This window comes from Bombus affinis, chromosome 5 (assembly GCF_024516045.1).
Source record: "Bombus affinis isolate iyBomAffi1 chromosome 5, iyBomAffi1.2, whole genome shotgun sequence".
NCBI lineage: Eukaryota > Metazoa > Arthropoda > Insecta > Hymenoptera > Apidae > Bombus > Bombus affinis.
The window spans coordinates 11,857,074-11,873,519 of NC_066348.1; the positions used below are offsets into that span (position 1 = coordinate 11,857,074).

At 38.3% G+C, this 16,446-nt stretch overlaps 2 protein-coding genes across 6 annotated transcripts in view; both read left to right on the forward strand.

Annotated features, from left to right (window-relative positions):
* The window catches only part of LOC126916704 (rotatin), a 237,586-nt gene that overhangs the window by 103,870 nt on the left and 117,270 nt on the right, over positions 1-16,446 (forward strand). The gene's annotated exons all lie outside the window — the stretch shown is intronic.
* LOC126916720 (heparan sulfate glucosamine 3-O-sulfotransferase 5) overlaps positions 1-16,446 on the forward strand; it is a 147,828-nt gene that overhangs the window by 59,778 nt on the left and 71,604 nt on the right. For 4 of the 5 annotated variants that reach the window (XM_050722797.1, XM_050722794.1, XM_050722796.1 and 1 more), the window contains one exon: positions 9,633-9,719. The gene's annotated coding sequence lies outside the window, so the exon portion shown is untranslated. Of the gene's footprint in view, positions 1-8,204; positions 8,809-9,632; positions 9,720-16,446 lie in introns of those variants that run through there. The other variant, XM_050722795.1, reaches the window with a different exon arrangement.

Sequence of the window (16,446 nt, forward strand, 5' to 3'; positions counted from 1 at the left end):
TCTTCGTTTGCATTTTACGAGATGATCGACGGCTTAACATTTCAACGAGCAACTTAACTTGCTGTCAACTGCTTTATCGCGCTAAATAATTACTTTATCATCGAATACTCGCGACGATCCACGGTATCTTCAATTTTTCTACGTCGAATTTTCAATTTCACGGTACTTGATGTATCTCGAATAGTTAAAATCGATAACAACTTTTGTTACCGACTTGTCGCTGCGTCCTGTCAATAATTCTATTTGTCTTATGCAGGGATATTTCGGTAAAGGGATGGCACCGCTTCTGCACGAATATTTTTTTGTTCGCTCTTCCACCGTAATCAAAATGTGACAACACAGTATTTTTGTTAAAATATTCAACCGTATAAATTTGCGTATATTTTTCGTTCTAGATTAATGCCTACTACAGATTTATCGAGTTACGTGTCAACTCAGAGAGCTAGTGCTATTTATACGAAAAAGTGTAACCAATGGATAAAATTTTACAAAAAGAAAAATTAGGAAACGAGGAAAAAAATAATTCGTAATACGAGTAGTTTGAATCTCGACGATATCGATTTACCAAGTTTACGAATTTGTGCTTTTCAGCATGATGGAAAAATGAAATACCGAGGTTACAGGAATTGCGAAGGCAACTAGTTGGAAGTTGCTGAATTTTCCTGATTTCTATACATCGAACCGCGTATAAACGTACAGAGACGTGCAAATGCCATGATCTGTATGGCTGTAGGAAAGGAAATGGGCCATTCGAATAGACGGGCTAGGCATTGTACGACAGCGAACGTAAATCGTCGAGTGCTATAATTTTATAGATACGTCTGAATAAAATGAACTTGATTCGAGACCGATTTTGCTGGCTCATAAGAGGACAGCTAATGAATTATTATTGCCAAGACGCTACCTACTAATTCCGATGCGATCGAAGCAACGTACACAAGGACGTAGTAAGTTATTTTCGCTTGACCGATCGTGTTCGATCGCGAGAACTATAACAACGTTGAATTATGTCATAATATATACAGGTTGAACGTCGATTTTTGATCGCCGAACACGTCGAGTATTTACGGCTGAAAGCTCGTTGAAAGTTTACCGTAGTCTGTCGTGCACCCAAGGCACGCGCTTTTTTCCCATTGAAACGTATTTCCGATTATTTGTTTCCATTTTTGCGAAAACAACGAGGAGGTACAGCGATGTTTGATATAGCCTGCCGGTTTGTTTGTAAATTCTAGCTTTTACGGGGGCAAAAAATGTATTGTTTACGTGAGACCGAGGGCAGAAAATTTTTGAAAAAACACTCATAGGTCGCGAGAAAATTTTAATACCGAATGAATAAAAAATGGTTGATCGATGTAGCTAGGCTGAAACTTTTAAATTCTAAATTCTGCAAACGAAGCGTAAAACCGAAATATTTTCCATGTCTATCTTTATATCAGGTTGCATCGTATATTAACGGCTGTTAAATGGAAACGCGCACTTTCGCGATCAAACAATATCGAACACGGTTTCGAAATTTTCAAACGGTAGATACCGGCTTTTAGCGTGATGTAAAATGTTCGCTGTGTCCGTGTCGCCGCTTTTATCTCCTACCTCGATGGACAATATGGAAAAAGTCTATACGTTTTTGCCAATTGAGATTCGATACTTGCTTTTCCAACGTTTAATTACGCGAATTAGACGACGATTTTGAAAGATAGCTTTTCGAGGTAGAATAATCTCGGTAATAAAATCTAATTTATTGCTTTAATGCAAGCGTCCGTCAGTTTATCGGTTTGATTTGATATTGTCAATTTTTTTCACTCGCTCTTATTCCGAAAATCTCTTATCCGTTACGTTTCTATTTTCTTAGCACCGTTTCAAATTCGATCAGGTGGGCAGGCGTCGATATTAAATTCACTCGATAAAACGCAAACGCGTTACCTGTCAGATTACCATTCGAAACTGGGAATATTAACACGAGTATGTGTATACAATACAACATGCTCGAGGCAATAAAATCAAACCACCACCGACGGCCGCTCGATCCACCAAGCGTACACTGGGGTGAGAATCAAAGGTCTACCTATTATCACCCCTTCTCTCTCTCTGTCTGTCTCTCTCTCTCTCTCTCTCTCTCTTTTGCTCTCTTTATTCGAGCTTCCGAGGCAGTCAAATTAGTATAGGAAAACCGATATACTAGAAGAGATCGCACGAATCGTTGTGCTCCAAGGTGCAAGTAATTCGAGTTAAATAACGAAATAGCGTTAATTGAGTTAATTTATAAGTAATTCCCTACCATATATAGTTCGGAGTTCTTTCTAGTTTGCGGCATAGGAGTCCCTAAAATTTCTGTTCCGCAACAGGCGTGTGCCTCGATCAAAAATAAATCACAACAGTGGAAAACATGGAACAAAAGAAAACTGTCGTGTTTCACTGACAAGAATCGTCTTGCAACATTTAATTTCACCCTGGAAATCTCCCGGAACAACTAAACGTACGAAAACGTCAAGTTGCGTCACGTAACGCCATCGTCTCGACGCAATCGCGAGCTTGATACCGATCGAGCAATAGCCAACCCGTATGTACGTTGAAAGAATAACGAAAGACGTTGCCGTGCGAATCGAGGCTATTGGCGATCGAGATATTAGAAGATAAAGACGAAGACGTTAGATTTTTTAAGCGTCTAAGGAGTGGTGTACTTGGAGGTTTCACGTCGACACAGGTGGACGAGGTGAATTCCATTGACCTCGATTTCATAGCACACGCGAGGGTCCCTTAATCACCCTTGACCCCTTTCCTCAACGAAATTGTGCATACAACCTTTTCCAATCTTCCGCATCTACAGCCACAATGGATCTTTAGAGGAGCTGCCGGCATCCCTTGAGCGTTACTTCAGAGCCAGCTTGGCGCTAGTTATACGTTCAACCTTCGATCCGATCGAAATGCCTCTGACAGCTTCTGACACCTTCCCTGGTAACGACGTTAGGCTGTATCCCCGTGAAATGACCGCGAAACCGAATGATCGGAACTTTGCTTGACTAGGGGATCGAGAGAGTTATTCACGGACCGGACGTGTAGTTTACGTCTATCAAGATCGCCTGTAATACGTATCTGGTCGTCGTATAAATAATGCCAATCTTGCGAAGGGGTGCTCGATGAATTTATCAGTATCAACCAGGACAGTTCCTTGTGCGCAGAGCGTGACATATAACTGGACTGATTTTTATGCATTTATGGGAAATTGAAAGACAGAAGACACAGAGAGGTCGTAATACGCTAAAAAATATATAATGTAGTAAACTACGCATCGATAATATTTGTAAAGTAGATAGAAAGTAGATCAGCGAGAAATCTCTGTTTTAGTTTCCGTTTCCTCAATCGTATTCATAAAAATTCATAAAAAGTTTGTTGAAAACTGCGCTAGAGTCACAAAGTTGGAATATAACTTTAAGAGCAGATAGGGACGTAGCTCGTGATAAGAACGTAGCTTCGTCCGGATATGATAGACACCCTATAGAGAGGGGAGAATTCTGTTCGAAGAGGTCGAACATGAAATGGAAGTTGTGTCAAGGCTGTCGTTATCGTACGATGTTGTATATCGTTCGGGTGTAGATTCAGGGAATCAATGGATACTATCGGACGTGCCTGGAAATCAGAATTTTGGCCTATATGGCCGTTTGTCGTAAAGACAGATCCCCTACGATTAGACTTCAGCGATGCCTGCCACATATCAAGTACATATTATGTCGCTTATGCTAAGTTATCGTAAAATAAGACTCTGTTTATCCGAAATCGTGGAAGGGCAAACCTATTCGAATAACAAGATGTCTTGGATAACAGGAGTTCGCTGATTCTCTCTTCCACCTCTGTCCCTTCGGATAACAAGAGCTGATGTTCGTATTACTGGATTTCAATTAATCTGTTCGTGCGTGTTGCTTCTCACGATACAGAATGCCATAAAATCGATCGGACGTTGAATTTCGCCATGCGACTGATTACTTTCTTAAACGTGTCGATCCGTAATTTGTAACGAAGATCGAAACGAATGCATCGATCTTTCTTCAAAAATATTAAAATTCGTGCTTACCCGCAATTTTATCGAATGGAAATCGTCGTTTCCTTGCACGTATAACGACCAATGCTTCAAGTTTTCAAGTAAAATATTCGTTTCGTATTAATATATCGCCGTGGTAAACACGTCTTCGGCAGCTGAGCAAATATTCATAGAAGTTAGCATGTATAGAGTGAACGTTCTTGTGCATCGAGTACAACGAAACAAGTTCGCATAACTGGTGCATGGTGCAGTGTGGGCCTGGATGGTGAGAGCTCGGCAACATGTTCGGTAAAGCAGGTACTGTAGCAAAATTTGTTTGAATAAGCCGAGTTTGGACAAATGGACTTCTATCGTACAACGCATACGTAATGACAACTTACGAGATATTTCTAACCGAGTTTACGCATAATTTTACAAGGCAATGTAACGTACGCGTATACTTAGCCGCTTTGCAGTGCTTCGAAAGAAAATTAACGACGACCAGCGTACGAAGTGAAATTTTAAGAAAGACAGTTCTCCTTTGACTATCTTTGGACGTTGATTCGGGATGATCGTCAAAAGGCACGCACGCTTTGGAAATACGTACGATGGCTACATACGAATTTCTGTTTCATGAAAATTTCGTTTGCGCATGAAACATTTTTCCTTCTATTTTTGAGCGCGGGTTATTTTTTTTTTACACAAGGTTTTTTTTTCTTCCTTTTACTTTTTGCGATGGAGGAGAGAGAACGTATAAATGTACATTTTCCAGAAACCTTTTAGGTCGACGTACGACGTCGATTTTTATTTACACACGCGCGACGTACGATACTTTGCTTTCGAAAAAAGGCTCCGAGCTTTCTACAGTTTCGGAGATCGTTGCAAACATCGCTTTCTATTCTGCGGGGAAATTAGCTGGAAGCAAGGTCTCGTCGAAAATCGACGTTTATTATGCAACAACCTAATATAATCGTACTTCGATATTTAACACGATTAGCTGTTATCTCATTTTGAAGTCGAACGATATTAAAATCATGTCTACTAATTGAGTTACAACTTAAATTATACAATCTGAAACTTTGGATAATAACAGTAATCAATGCTTCTGTGGAAATTGTAATTTATGCATTACGAAGTAACGAGCAACGTATTTTACGGATTAGCTTACTGCACGATGTACCGCCATAGCCGTTGCTGAATAACAGCTGAAAATCTTGTAAAATATAGCTCGCATAAAATGTAGCATTACATGCGTATTTTTCATAAAGCATGATCCGTGTTAGCCTCGTGCTTTTTCTGAAGCGTGCAATTTTAAATAATCACATAGCGAAGCTACGTGTCCCAGAACTCGTCCGAAATTAAAAATCTGCATCGTATTCTCGTGTTGCTAATGATTGCTGCGGTATAAGTACATAGATGTTTTACTAACACGTAAAATACGAATACGTAATCGCTTTCGGTTACGGTTTATTTGCGTTGAAATTGTAAATTGCGCGATGTAGGTTACCGGTTCGATGACGCTTTCATAGACATTGTAGAAGTAAAATATAACTCGCTAGCAGGATATTGTCAAATGTACAAAAATTCTGTTGCTGTTGCTGCAGTAACATTCTACATTTTTATTAAAACCCTTTAAGTGTTCTACGCGTTACTACCATCGACCGGCTATCGAGAAACTTCCTATCGAAAATTGTTTGGTTTTTGATAGTTCCACCGATGAATGAGTGTTTTTTACACTGTTTCAGATGTGAAAATATCGAATATCCCGTAAACATGTTTGAAACGGATATTACGTGGTCTAATGGGTAAAATTTTAATAAAAAAGAAAGATTTTTCTTCTTACTCCATCTTACTTCTTTCTCAGATAACTCTGTTATCGATTTGGTATTTTATTTATTTATTTATTTTTACACAGTCCCTTTCTCGCAGGTTTAGGCGAAGTTCCAGATTTACAGTATATCGCATTCTTTGATTCTCTGATACTCGCTTGAAATTTACGTTCCATTTCGTACACAAAAATAAAATATACAATTTTAAACAACAATTTTTTCCTGTTAGTTTTAGTACAATATCGGAAGTGTCTAAGAAATCGTAAGCGATCGTTACACGAACATTCTCTGTATCAAACGTGATATACAATTAATTTAGTTTATTAGATTTTATCCAATATATCGATGGTTTTTAAATAGCGCGGGGAGAAACACGTAATTGCCTCGCGAATTAATCGGATAACAGAAAGTAGATAAACCTGTGGAATTAATAGAAAGCCGCGAGTAGAAAACGAGACATGGCGTGATCCAAGTTTCTCGTTAAGGTCGTTTCATTCGTTCGCCAGGAAAGATAGAGCGGTTAAACGTATAACTTTAGCCAGGGCCAATACAGACCTAATGAAACCGGGAATCCCTGATGGCGGATAAATAGCATCGACATTGTTCAATTTACTCGTAACGTGGCCTCTCGTTAATCGTCTGGAATTTCGATCGATCTGCGACAAAATTCGGCTATCAACCGGTTTCAAAATTGTTGCGCGCTTCGTTCGAACTATTTGCTACCTTAGAATCACCGCAGCTCGATCATGCGAAATATTATAATTAATTACGAGATGACCGGACAATCGAATAAGTCAAACTATGACTATGTTGCTGTAATGTATTATATTTTGATCTTCGTTTATTTTTTCTAATCTGTTTTTCAATCTCTCTCTGTGTTCCGTTAAGTTACAATTTTTTAAAGAATCACTCCCGTTCCGCAGTCTTCGAACGTATTACTTGAACTTTATAGAGTTCGTCTAAGAAGGATATGTAGGATTCGTCTATGCAGGATTTGTAGTTTGAGTACTTTGAGCTACTTACTTTGTGATATCTCGAGGTACTTGGCTTCGCTGCGCGCGTAATCACCGATTCCACCGTGTATGCATTCCTCGAGTGTACCACCGAGTCGCATATTTCGAATTACTGATGGCTTGGCGTCGAGTTATACGGGTATTATACAGTGTATATCAGGTATTTGACATATGCACTTTCGCAACACGACGCGTAACATCAAACATATGTACATACTGTTTAGACTATGATATTACTTGCTGTACCCTAAAACACATTATAAAGCCAAGCTGGATAGTTTACAAAGACATATTTATGATTCTTTACGTCTCGATCGTGTTTTTAATGGTACGTTGCGCTTCGTGAATATTTTTACCATGAAACTGTTCATTTCCTTATAGGAAAATGTTTCTTCTTCCGGTTACATGTTAACACGATTGAAACCCGAAGAATCACAAATACGTTATCCAATAATACTTTACTTATAAGCGAAAGCTCACAATCTAAGAACTTTTACGATTTTCGTCGGTAAAATATAATTTAATAACACGACGGTAAAAGCCAAGTCGATTTTCGTGGACCAACGAGTTCACGTTTCACAGACAAATACAATGAGACGCTCGTTTGACAATTCATGTAGCCGAAAAGTCTGTCGGTTTAATAAAAGGGAACGCCGTTTGCGGAGATTTACGAGGTTAATCTCTTCCACGTTAAACGTTCCCGTAACATCGTCAGAACCACTTTTTCTCGTTGGACTTTTCTCTTCTGTTATAATATTAAGAACGTTTATGACGATACCCGATGCAGATGGAGAAAATTCTCGCACGATTCTTCTTTTAGAGTTGCTCTCTTTCTCATCGCGTTTCTTTTCCGCTTTCACTGTAACGCGTTCGTCATAAACTCTCGTCGGTTGTATGTATGTCGTTGTGTGTCTTGTCGCTCAGTGAGCAGAGCATGTTGTCCCATCTTTATGCAAGTTGATTCAAAATCTAAAAGGTACACAGTGCAAACCTTTGTGATATGTTGAATACCAATATACAAAGAGAATTTGTAATAAAAAGAAGAATGTTGAAGTTATTTTATGTTTTTGAATACAAAGAGGCGAATTTGGTTGAGAATGCCTGGTTTCGGGAGAATAGCATCGGAGGTCTATTTGTGGGTCCCATCGACACGCGTGTATCGATATGCTGTTCGGATCTTCGATCGAGCGATCGTAAAACATTTAATAGCGAATAAAAACAGACTAGGAATATCAAGAAAAGATATTTATATGAGGAAGAAAGTATAACCTACTAATATATTAGCGAATTTTTAAAACATGCGTGCAATTTAAAGTTTACAGTTTACATCAGATGGTAAAGTTTCACTAAAAGTAGAAGATTTAGCAAACAAAGGCGTAGAAATGGAGTCTTGAGACTTTTGAATGAGATTATATTTTTGAGTCAATTGAATTTTTATTACGCAATACGTTTCGCTTTGTTCTGGCGTTTCGTTTCGCTTTATCAGGGTAGACCTGAAAATTAATTCCAACAAACTACAAATATGTCATCTAATCATTTTTCTTTATTAGTAAACGTTTCAAATTTGGACCACGTTAGATAACAATGCACGTAGTGGAGATAACATTTTGATTTTCGCGCCCTTTATGGGCGCGTCGGTTCGCAGCGCCTCGTGCGGTAAAATATTGCATTCTTCCTTATAACAACGCGTGGCGCGTTTTCACATTGAATAACCTAAGTGTTGTGTCTGTCGAAATATCATTAATAATCATCAAAATATATCGTGTTTTCCCTTCATTTTCTACCAGTATATTAATAATAGCAGTGAGCATCGGAACATGGTGGAATTCCTTAAGAAACCGTACAGTGTCTTGAATTATCGTGCAATGAAAAGTGGCTGGTTCTATAAACGTTTCTGTAAACGTCACATAACGTTTGTCAAAGCTGTTTTTTCACAGGAATCGTTAATTTTCAAGTGAGTAAGGTTATTTCTGTATTGTTATAACATCGTTATTATTACGCGTTCAACTATCATTATTTTCGTAAACAATGGTTTACGTATCGAGATAATCGTGTTTGACGATAGTATCGAGGAATACGAATACGAATATCTTTAGGTAAATAATCGTCAAAACAATTCGGGACGCATATCCAGTTATTTACGAAGGTATTTGTACGCCTACCATAGTAAATCTTTACGTGTATATCTTGTGTATTACATAAAACACTTATGTGGCTGCTATTATGGCAAAATTTGACCACAATCTGACAATATGTATATGTAGAAGTTACAAGATATTTATTGCGAACTTGTATTTAAGTAAAGAATTAATATATAGTATGAATAATTGCTTTATATAATAACTGTTAAAGATATTGAACGATACTCCAATTGAATAACGACATTCAACGATATTATGGATGATTGCTTGTTTTTATTTTTGTGATCTCTACAAAATACATCAAAATCGTTAAAAATTTTACCAATATAATTTACCGACAGTCACTATAGTGCCAATAAAATTTCAAAACATTCATAAAGAGTTCAAATAGCTTCGTTAGCCATGATAAATGCGCAATGAATGTATCCAATATTTGTCATATCGGTAGAAATTAAAGAAATATTTGTATAGGTGATAGAGCTCTCGCAGGGCGCGCTGTATAATGTAATTTATGGACAAAGGATAGTTAGTGCTATCATTTGTCGTGACTTGAATGTTAACGAAGAAGTGAAATATTCATCACGAAAAGTTCACTGCGGCGCAAGGCTAATCAGTTTGTTTCTGTGCGTGATTACAGATTTCTGGGTATAAAAATCAGCTTGCATGGACCTTGACTAGCCGGCCTTAATGCGAGGACTGCAGGCATTCAGTGCACCGAGAGAGGGTGAGTTTATTATTTATCGATCGTTCAATTTCTTTCTTCACCGATTACAAATATAATACGAGGCAGAAATTGAACTGGGCGAGCGATTAAAAGTAAAAAAAAAAAGAAATAAAACAAAAGATATAACGTATAAACCGAAGTTCGATTAATAGTTCGTCGGAAATCGTTCGATGGATCGTAGGAACTTAATCACCAACCCCATCAACACATATTTAAAATGTTTTGCAGAATAATTTTGTTCGATGAATGTACTTGATCGTTACAACTTTTATCGAGTTTGAATCGTATTATGGTAGCTTTATCGCAATATTATCTGGCATTCCCTGTAATTTCACCGAAGCATTCTGAATACGTGTCGTTCAATAGAAAAAAATGAACGCTCTATATTTATCGATAGATTGCGGATTTTTCTGCATTTGCAATAAATTGAAAGATGCAAGAATATATAGATCCATCTTTTAGTTCTGCCCATAAAAATATGAAATTGCATAAAAGTCCACAATCTCTGCGTGTCGTGTGTAGAATTTTAGTAGGAAACACGCTGTTCGAATAATAGAACGGCCGCGTTAGACAATTCTATTAAACAAAATTGAATTTCCTATTAAATCAATTGAAGCCGTAAACGACCGAAATTATAAAACAGCGTAATTAAAGTTTGCCCCGTGAGAAGTTGAGGAAATCGTATTTACTTCTCCTCATATCTACTGTACTAATACCACGTTGCAGTAGTTAAATACCGTTCATTAAGTCATAAGTAGCCTGTGAAAGTGAATGGTTAACAAGCTACTAAAACTTTCTGAACATAGTTCTCGTACATCCTTGTTTGATTCGTGTGATAAATTGTAGAGAGTTTAGTGGTTAGTTATCCGTATAGAGTTAAAGAGATGGATCGGTTCGTTAATTTTAGTAAATACAACGAGTGTATATATATTGGAGATAAATATCGACATCATAGTACGAAAGGTAGACAAAAATCGACGTAATTTCTTAATATTTCCTTCTCGTAAAAAGAATTCTCCTTTTGAAAAATTGCAACTTGCCTTGGAAAGGTTCGGCGGTTTCGTATTTGTACCGATAGCACGTACTTATTTTCCCAGCGGTCCGTACCCCTTCTTACACTGTGATATTAAAATGGAGAAATATCCTTACAGCCGGAGAAAAAGAAAAGACGTTGCCGTTCTTTTCTTAGATTATGTGGTAGAGGGAAATCACGTCCATGAAACTGTTGGTTTTCTAGCGAGCTCGTCCAGTAGAAGTACGTACTAAGCCGAAACAATCGATTCAAATCCCCTAGTGACGTAGCAATCTTCTTCGTGATACTTTCGTGGACTAACGCTTCAGTTGCGGACGGTAATTGTATGAAATCGCGGGAGAAATTACGGGAATCGTACATTCAACGCGCAACCTACTGAATATTACATCAGTTCTGGAATCTGGCGATGGTATTCAGTGATCTTTTCCACCCTGTTTAACAACTTCTGGATATTTTTACTGACAAATCGCACGGTATCCTCGTGCGTATTCCTTATAGATCGATAAACGTCCGAAGGACATTTAGCAGAGAATTATTTTATCGATTACATATACCATCGAGGACAAAAATAATTGGACAGTGGAAAGTTTGGCAGTGGAAACACGTGTCGATGAAATTCCGCTGAATACGACTCGGTTACAAAGATGTGAATGTTAATTTCGATTCTTTATCAAATGATTTATGTACTGCAGGAGTATGTAAGAAATAAAAGTAAAGTGTCGAAGTGTCCCTGATTCCATGTATTTCATTGTAATTTTAGTATTTTAATATTGACAGACAATATTAGGAACGAAACGTTTAATAGCGATTATAAATCGCAGATTAGTATCGAGAATGATTCGTTAAACATTTGCGTATATTTTAAACAGATAAGTGAAATCGCGACGATTTAGATCTTGTCTATAATTTAGTAGGTTAAAGAGACGGCCTTGATCGATTGGTATAAAACTGTCACGAGCTATCTGGATAATGCCAAACTTGAAAAATATTTCTTCTAAATTAATTAAAGTTACTTGATTGGATCTACATCCTTGAACTATAAGAATCGTTCCATCATTTTCAAAGTAATGAGCGGCTCGGTGAACAGAAATGACAAAAAAAGAAACGTGCCCTTAAGAACGCTTTATCCTCTTTCAATTTCCTTTCAAATGTAAAAATATCGGACGCTCCAGTTTAATAATTTTGCAGATCTAATTCCCTATTTGTTAAAACGTTTCCTCAAATAGATTATTATACGACGTGATACCAGTTTGTTTATGTAAATCAAGATGGGTCGGATAAAATGATCAGTTAACGTTCTTAAAGCAGAAAAATGAAGGAATTGGGATACTCTTAAAAACGGTTACATCGATAAAACTGTTTACGTGAAAATAAAATAGGCACAATAACATACATTCAATGGAAATGTTAAAATTATAATCAAAATTGTAATTACAACGCTGAACCGCAATGGTAATTACATTTCACTGGCGTAAGCTGATTACGTTTCAAAACACAGCGACACGAAGAAGTGAAAGTAATAAAGGGCAAAGTATGTACTTAAACGTAATGAATTCTCATACAATTTCGTGTTTCTCCCTGGTTCATATCGCCATCATAACGACGCGTATTACATTTCTATTATTAATATCGTGCTTTTTATCTGCTCTCGAAAGTTTCGCTTGCTTCTTTCAGTAAAAATATTATTTAACTTCAATCGTCGAGTTGCTCGAGTAATTATACTATTTTGACGTTCGTAATACCCTTTCTACGTTAAACAGAGAAGTTGAAGTGGATAATTACAGTTTGAATCATTTTTGAAATACGTATTTGTCACCTTTTTCTTTTCAGCGGTACAACTCCATTACGCCTTCGGTGCTCCGGAATAACGAAAGCAATTTAAAAATGTCAACGCGATCGTGAAATTTCCAGAAACGAAAGGTTCTATTAAACATTCCCTTTGTCATTAGAAATTAAACTGTTACTTCACAGACCGTTTTACTTATCACATGTTCGTTGATCACGGTACAATTTTAAATTGTAGTCCGCCTACCTACGTTTAAACGATACTTTTGCCGACTAGTTGAATTGGTTTGCGCTTATCGAGTCCGACTGTAAGTATTAGGTTGTCCGGAAAGTGCCTTTCTTTTACAGACGTCTTTTACACCAAAATGCATCTTTATACAAACATAAAACCTAATCTGTCGAACGTTGTGGTCTTTAGTTTGATAGAACGAAATGGATCATACGTAATTCGATAAAATAATATAAAACAGGAAATGTTATGCATCCATTATTTCTTTATAAAATTTAAAGAAACTTTTCCGGCGACCTAATATACAACGATAAAAAAAAAAAAAAAAACAGATCCACCCGACAGTGGAAAGTATTCTACGAGTAGACTGCAAATCGGTTACTATAAATATATCATCGAGAGTAGTTGGATTGGTTTCCGACGATCCCAACTTAGATGCAAGGATACGACGACGAAGGCAAATCGATGGAGGAGTTAGGCTCAAAGTAGAATAGCTCCGTGTTTATCGCGGCGTGTTCTGCATCTTTAACCGTCCCATCCTACAGACATTCGTATTATGTCACGATCTCTCCTTCAGTTGATGATCAATTTGTAACTGTTCGGTGAGTTTGCGAACATTGAACGATATCAACGCTCAAGGTCGATTAAAGAGTTCTAACACGATCGTGATTTTGTTCAATGCTTATTTCGAAGCGCGTCTCGTTCTCTGAGTATCTGGTGCTTACGTTCTAGGTGTCAGTCTAAGGGGTGTGTTTTCTTTAATGTTTTCTACCAGGTGGGAATCTGTATCCGTCGAATTGTGCGACTGTCGAAACGTCGTGAGCATCTCGCAAGTGGCGCGTCACGTGCGTATCTGATCGTAGCGTAACGTCCCGTTAACGACATCGTCCGGTGCTCCATCGTTGAGTTCTCATCTGGTGTCGAAATTTATCGAGCGGGCCCGTCGAGCGCTCAAAAAACTAATTAAGTTGTCGACGTGGTCCGAGTTGTAAACTTTGTAACGTGCAATGTGGAAAAATTCCAACTTCTCGAAAATAGCCGATACGCTGTCCGTATCGTAAACTTGGGATAATCTTGTATCCTAAAGATATTATGGTCCGTAAAAGTGGATTGTTTTCGCGTTTGTGTAGCTGGTTCGCTCGGCCTATTCGTCGTAAACGATCGAAATATTCGAAATTGGGTCATTATTGCCGACGATGGCCAGTGGCCGATGTTTGGCAATTCTTGTCGTGGAATTGTAGCCGGTAGAAACGTGACATTTAGATGGTGGCTCGTATCCAGGCCAATCACGCTTCGCAGAAGAATTAACTTGGTTTCAAGAACACCCTTTCTTTCTTGTCCTCCGCAGTTACTCTCTCTTTGCCCTCTCGCTTTTTCCTTTCCTGCGATTCGCGATGAATCCCCGAAAGACAGGAGAAACGAGAGTAGCTAGACAGTCAGCCAGGCCGAATTTCTCCACGAAACATTCGTTGGCAAGGAGCAGCCTCGAATTGGAACGATTCGGCTGCTGATAATGACCGTCGTCGTACATCTTCTTGCTTTCGTTTTTTCCCAACTTCCTACCTACGAGTCGTCGTCTATCGACTCAGCCTCAGTGGCACGGGTTTAACGAAAGAACCAGATAAGATTGATTTTCGAAGATCCGCTCTTGGCTAGCATTTTCACGATGACGAATTTCCGATTGGTCGCGTCGTCTTCGACTTTACTTCGACATGTACAGCGAGCCCTGGAAATACGCAACTCTTTTACGTCCTCGATATTCGAAAGATCGATATTTTCGGTTACGATCTTCATTTGCAAATTCTTACTAGCGACGATGCATTGGGCCGGCAACTAAGTGATTGCGGATTTTGTCATTAGGTGGTATTGTCAAAATCCGCAATCACTTAGTTGCCAAGTCAATACAAATGCAGCAGCGAACGAAACGAAACGTAACGCCATGATGGTCATTGGTGACCGGAGCGCTTCAACTTCTTACAATTGTAAAAATTGAATGAAAATTGACAATTAGGGTATTTTGAATATAACCGATAAATAGAAGATACGTTGAAATAAAAAGTGCCCCACCGAACAGTTAAACATTTTTATCAGAACACGAATAAAAAGAAATGAGAACAAATCTTGCATCTAACGGTACACTGTGCCAAAACACTGTGGCATCCTCAGCGAAACATGTGATTTCGGCGTGGCATTCAAAGTGTTCAACGCAAGTGGTATAGCAATACTATAGTAATAGCAAAATACCGTGGATTTACGAAACGGGATTGTATTTGACAAGAGCGATGAATAAGCAACGAATACTATATACGCCGGAATAGACCGTCGACAACGCGGTGAAAAATATCTAGTACAAATGTTACTAATACATATGTGCATACATACGAGTAAATCGCTGGCAACTTTGAACTCTCTTTTGTGCGCGCCTGTATGTTTGAAATAAGCAAACTTATCTCATCATCGAAGGAATTTTTATCGTTGAAAATTTTGAAATTCGTATTCTGGAACGATAGGAATCGTTCGAAGTTGACGATCGAGAAAAAGATGGTAGGAATATTTCAACGATTCAGTGTAATTTTAATACGTAAAATTCCCGCATTTTCAACCTTCTGTTCCCTCGTCCATATATTACAACGTCCACGTTTATAATCGGCTCGAGTTAACAAAGACTCACAGTAAAGTAAAGTAAATATTTCTATAAAAAATTTCACAGATTACAGAGTATCGCCAAATGAAGTTGCGGCGTGTTTTGCGAAAAAACACGTTCCCGTTGTTGCAAAGCGAACCGCATCCGCGAATCGTTACGTCTGACGTAATTTTCGTCGAAGATCGTACCGTGGATCGTATCGAAAGCAAACATTGCATAATAAACTTTCAAAAATAGACAGGAGAACGCGTTGGAATTGCGTAGTCGGTTCGTATGTACGTACAGAGAAACGGGGATAGATGAACTGGTATTTATTCATTGGAAAGCAATAGCGAATGAGTCGGTAATGCATGCGCATCAAGCAGTATGATGTTACAGTTCACAGTTTGCATATTAAAAGCTTCGATGAGGCAAGATAACGCGTTTGTTCCACGTTGCGTGTTTGTCGTTCTCTGTCGTAGAAACTTTGCATTGTCTATGTCGCTGTTGTAACGTGTATTCTGGAATAGCGTATCGTTCGTCGTTGACGAAATAGAATTTTCATTCATCATTGAAAAACGTAAAGAGAAGGATAAATTAAATGACGCGTCCTCATCAACCTCGATACTTTCATCCTTGTTATTTCGTTAGCTTTTTCCATCGTTTCTCTAGCATCGTGTCCCTTTCGATCCGTACGCGTTCATGCGTAAAAACAGGACACTCTGTATACAGATATACCGCGGGATTCTTCGTTGTTCAATGAAAATTAACTGACATCGAAACGAAGCAACTCGCGGAATGATCGTAACAGTAATTACAAAGCGTAATTATCGAGTTTTATAATCATGCAATGCCAGGTTGCAGTGAAGTCGCTGAGAACGATCGTTATCGACTTTTACGACACGATTTTATGGACAGAGGGAGTGTCCACCGAGACTCTGCCTTACATCTTGGCTATCTTTTAGATATTTGTCGACAATTTCCGACCCATTCGATAGGAAATGCATTTCGTTTCGTTCCCGCGCGAAACGTTCCAAGTTGCGTTCGTTTCTCAAAT